The following is a 5,524-nucleotide window of genomic DNA, read 5'->3' as shown; positions in this document are numbered from 1 at the left end:
TCATGAATATTCAATATTTTTTTATATAGAATATGAAAAAATATCATCAAATTTGAAAAAATATTCATGAATTCAAAAAGTGCCCATGAAGTTTAAAAATATTCATGATATCAAAAAATTAAAAAAAAAGTGCCCATTACTAGTTTAAACTAGTAATGGCGCACTATGCAACGGTGCGCCATTAGTAGTTTTGCAAAAAAGTAAAAAAAAAATACAGTAGTGGCGCACTCTATGGCTGGTGCGCCATTAGTAGTTCTAACTACTAATGGCGCACTCTGCCAGGATGCGCCATTAGTTTGTTTGAAAAAATGAAAAAAAAAACATTTTGTTACTAGTGGCGCACCGTGTGCCTGGTGCGCCATTAGTGTCTTCCACACTAATGGCGCACCAACAGGTGGTACGCCATTAGTATATAGTAATGGCGCACCATATGTCTGATGCGCCATTAGTGTCAATTCCATCTATAGCCCTTTTCCTAGTAGTGATATGATTACGTCGGCAACTTAGCGTAGTATTCTAGTAGTGCTGGCAACTTAGCGTAGTATTCTAGTAGTGCTGGACAATTGCGTGTAGGGTCTAGTTGAGTACGTATGTGGTAGTAGAAGTTGGGCCATTCTCGTCAATGTGTCATTGTGTGTTGTTTGGTGGTTGGGCTACAATGCAGCCATAGGCCTATAGTAAAAACAGAAATTCCATATTCACGGAAACGGAAAGTTCCATTTCGACGTCTATTCCACCAGAAATCACGGTTTTATTTTTGTTTCCGTTTCCGCATAAAAAATTCCATTTCCATTTCCGTTTTGCAAATTTTCATTTCCGTTCTCACATTTCCTCTCCGTTTCCATTTTTCTCCGGAAAAGCGGAAAGTTTTCACTCCATTTTCATCCCTAATATGACATAAATTGAAGGTTCCATACCTTGTCCTTTTTAAAACCTATCAACTAAAAGAGACATTGGTTCTAGAAATAATGGTGGAGTTGCAATTCCTGGAAATAATGCGCATAAGTTTGCCAATTTACAACATACTGCCAGAATAAAGAATGTAGACCATAGCATTGATGGCATCACAACAAATGAAGCTTATGGAACATGCAAACTGGAAGGAAGGGAAAGATGTTAACCCGGAAAATTTCTTTAATCAGTTTAACAAGAACCAGTGCACAAACTCTATGTCCCTGCAACCCCATGAATTCATAAGTGGATTCCATAACAACTTGCTTACACTACAATGATTCGGGTCTATTGCAACAAAATTGTTCGTCGCAATACATGCTGATTTGTGGCGATAAGTACCTATTGCCACGAAACAACATTCGTTGGCAGCCGTTGCGACTGGACACATGGTAATAGGTTATTGCCACAAAAAAGCAATTGTGACAATAAAGTGTGCTACTGCAACAACCATGTGGGAAGTTGCGACAAGTAGCTCGCGGGCGATAGACATTTGTGGCAACACCCTATGCCAACAATGTTTGTTTCGTGACGCATACTCTTCCGTGGCAATAGTCAATTGTTGCAATAAACTATGGCAACAATCCTTACTTTCGTGGCATTAGGCATTTTGCTACGAACCGCTACACTTGTGGCATTAAGTTATGGCAAAAAATATTCCAGTTGTCGTAACAAGAGATTGCAACATACTAGTTTTGGTGGTGATAAATAGATATCACAACGGGTGAACTGTTTGTAGCGAGAAACTATTGCGACAATATAAAATTTTCGTGGTGCTAACATGTGGCAACCAAAAGTGGGTTGTGGTAATATCCTATTGCAACCGTAAAAAAATATAGAGGAATTCAATTACAATATTCAAAACCATACGTATAATATGTAGATTCATAAAATTCATAATTCTCATAGCAAATATCCATCAAATGAAAATCAAATGTAATTTAGCCATCCTAATTAAGTGCCAAGACTAAATTGTCCGTGATCTAGAGTCGAGTCGATCTAGTTCTTTGGATCCTGCAATCAAGAAATAAAAAAATAGTTCTATTTAATGAGTCCAACATAACATACGCCATACAATTTTTCCAGACCCATTGTTAAAAAGAACTATTGCTAGACTAACTGGAGTAATACTGTGTCAGCAGGCATGTAACTGAGGGATCAGAACAGTTTTACAAGTGTAAATGTCTAAAGCATAAGCACAAGTACATGTACTAAAAGCTTCACCTATTGATTTAAGTTGTGACTCAATCTATAGTTTCAGTTAAGTTCATGTCCCTAGCTGGCACATATTTGTTTCCTGTAAGTTCTGACTCGATGCAGTAACAACACATGGTGAAAAAGAAGCAGCTAGTTAATTAGGAAGGCCAATGACGTAAATATAAAATGCAGGTGATCATGAAGAGAAAGCAATGTTGTGACTTACCATTGCTTCAAACATTTGAGAATTCTTTGTTGCAGCTTGTATGAGCGCATTTGGAGAAATAACAATTAGCCTTCCACCTTGAGTCTTATTAGGACTAGATCTCTGTAAAAGAGTATTTTGTAAGTTTGTACTACTATTTTCTTTCTCAATCCTCTTCGTAGTCACCTGCAAATAGAAGTGCACTTTTAGCAATGTACTAGTAAATGTGCATGTGCAATGCACGTCTTGACTAATACTCCCTCCGTCCCAAAATTTTTGTCTTAGATTTGTCTAGATATGGAAGTATCTAATACTAAAACGTGAATTGATACATCCATATTTAGACAAATCTAAGACAAAAATTTTGGGACGGAGCGAGTATTACAATCGTATGTGAAACTTCACTTGTGTATGTATTCAATGTGCACCAGTGAATTAATCATGTGAAATCAGCAAATATACAGTAAACTTTACAAATCGATCTAACAGAAGATCAAACATTACCCTGGTCATAGCGAAGTTTCATCTTGTAGTGTAGCAAGTTCTTCATCTTCAGCTGTAGCTTTCTGTGGAGCAGGGAGAATTGCTTGCTTGTTTACAAGACACACACTGCTACCTCCAATTCTTCAAGTTCCTCCTTTGGTTAATCCTGCACATTTTGTGCAATAGTATTAATGATAAGTGACTCAGCTAAAACAACGAAACGGAAGATTGTAATAAATCTTAAATATTACCTTGTTCAAATTAGCAAAAGCAAGAGGATCTGACAATGCATCATTAATTTGTTTCATATGTCTAGTCAGTTTGTTAATTCCACCCATATCTTTTCAACGCACCAATATTTCAACAATATGCATGTAGCAATCAAAATAACTAATTTGCAAGGCTGAAAAGCTACACATGAAGCATTTGCAAGACCGTGACCATAGTAATGGTACACCTGGGAACGAAATTGGAGATCACAGTGACAGAGCTAAAATAAAGTAGTTGGGTGCAAGAGAAAAGCTCCACATACAGTGAGATGGCTCATACGTCTATAAGACTACATGGTGTTTGTTTGGATCAACTATTTTTTCCAATCGACAAAGCCCAAGTCCAAAATCAAAAATATCAAGATGTATTGACAGTTATCGAACTTGCAAGATATATTCTTTAAGCTTGATTTGTCCAAAATCATCTTAAACTTTCACAAATCGGAAAAGGTGGGTGGATTTCCTCCTATGATAAATAAAGAATGGAAAAAAATATGTAATGATAATTTTGTATCCCTGGTTACTTCCAAACACTAAATTAAGAACTGAGACACGTAATTACCAAGTATTTTACAAGATCCATGATTATTTCATCATACAGTAAAATAGCAATGGAGACAACAACTAATGAGTAATGACCAAGGGTCTTTTCAAAACATCCTGCATCCGAATAAATCATCAACACTAACCAAGGGCCTGAAGCTGCTGATTTTCTCCTATTGGCTCTAAAGCATGATTCAATTAAAATGGACGTTTAGTTCAAATCCACCAAAATCCCAAGAGAAATGCGAAACATTTTAGTGCATATGGTAGACAAAAAATGCAGTTTCGGCAATGAAACTATCTTTGCAGGCTTGACGTTTCCTTGCGCGAGGCGGTGGTGGTGCGCGCCACCTTGTTCACCTTGCTGGTCATCATGCCCAATAAACCTAAGAAGGTGGACCATGTTCAGCATCTTTTTTGTACTGCGAAAAATAATAATATGTATGCTTGTCAGTTAGAGGCCCACAACAACACTTTCTATTGACTTCAATATTTGAAAATTTATTTTCTTCCCGCGGGACATTTTTTGTATGAAACAGTATTAGAGAAATTCAGTTAAACAGACATTAATTATGCTCATATCCACCAAAATCCCAAGGGAATGCAAAACATTTGAGTGCATATGGTAGAAAAAAATACACTTTTGGCGGCGAAACTACTTTTGTGGGCTTGGCCAGTCCTTGTGCATGGCGGTGGTCATGAGCTCCACCGGCTTCGCCTTGCTGGTAATCGTGCTCAATAAACCTGGGAGCAAGAAGGTTGAACATGTTCATCATTTTTTTGTAGTGTCCAAAATAATAATATGTATACTTATCAATTAGAGGTCGACAACATCACTTTCCATTCACATTTTAAAGTTTAGGTTTTTCCTTAGTAAGAACAAAAATCATGTAGGAAAACAAATTTTACTCAATGATTAGTTTAACTGTTGAGCAAATAGTTACAGGTTCAGCTGACACCTTTGTGTTTTTGTTACTGATTTGTAGCTCCTCTGTTTTTCTCTTCTTTGTAGGCTGAGAGTATATCCAACCTTTGATGAAGTTTTGAACGTTGAAAGTTCTGAATCTATATGTTAGATTTATCTAGCTTTTTTCTAGGCTGGGAGTATATCCACACCCTTTTAAGGAAGTCAATGGACAGAAAATTAGTAGAAGAACGGTAGAGACGGTGTGTTTCGGGATACAACTGTAACCGCAAATGGGGTTTCTTTGATTCTGAAAGTTTGCATTGCAAATTCTCTTGTCAGAAGCAACTCGATGAGAACCTGTAATATTTGTTGCAACAACATCAACCACAGCGTGGAGCAGAGGAAGAATAGCCCAGCAATTGCATGGCCTGCAAACCAAAAATTAGGACCAAATTATAGAGAGTTCTATAGGACTTCAATGGATGGGAAATTTCAGGAGAATCCTTCAATGTTCATAAGAATCCGAAGAAACAAAACATATAGGCTAGTATGACACGGAGGCCCATGCCACATGACGCCGGAAGCGGGAGGAACGTGCCTCCTTCACGCATGACGCCCTCCGCCACGCAGCCGCCACGGCACTGTTGAGCGCCCGCGCCATAAGGCCTGCCACGTGCAGCTTCGCCGCCGAGCCCCTCACACATGTCTCCTCCTCTATTCTCTCTGTTCTATTTCTCTTCTGGAGCAGATTCATTTATCTCCCCATGATCCAATCGCACTATCAAAGGTCCTGATTGTACCACACTGGGTCAATTACTTCTCACTTTTCTCTCAAGTTTCTCACATCTCTACTTTGCTTCTTTGAGTCCAATTGTTTTGGGTGAACAATTCTTCAGTTAACCTCCACGGTACACAGCTTGTTTCTATGGACGCCGGGCCAATAATTAATACCTTTTGTTTCGATTTAAA

The sequence above is a fragment of the Triticum dicoccoides genome, chromosome 1A (assembly GCF_002162155.2).
Source record: "Triticum dicoccoides isolate Atlit2015 ecotype Zavitan chromosome 1A, WEW_v2.0, whole genome shotgun sequence".
Lineage (NCBI taxonomy): Eukaryota > Viridiplantae > Streptophyta > Magnoliopsida > Poales > Poaceae > Triticum > Triticum dicoccoides.
This window is presented reverse-complemented; position numbering follows the sequence as displayed.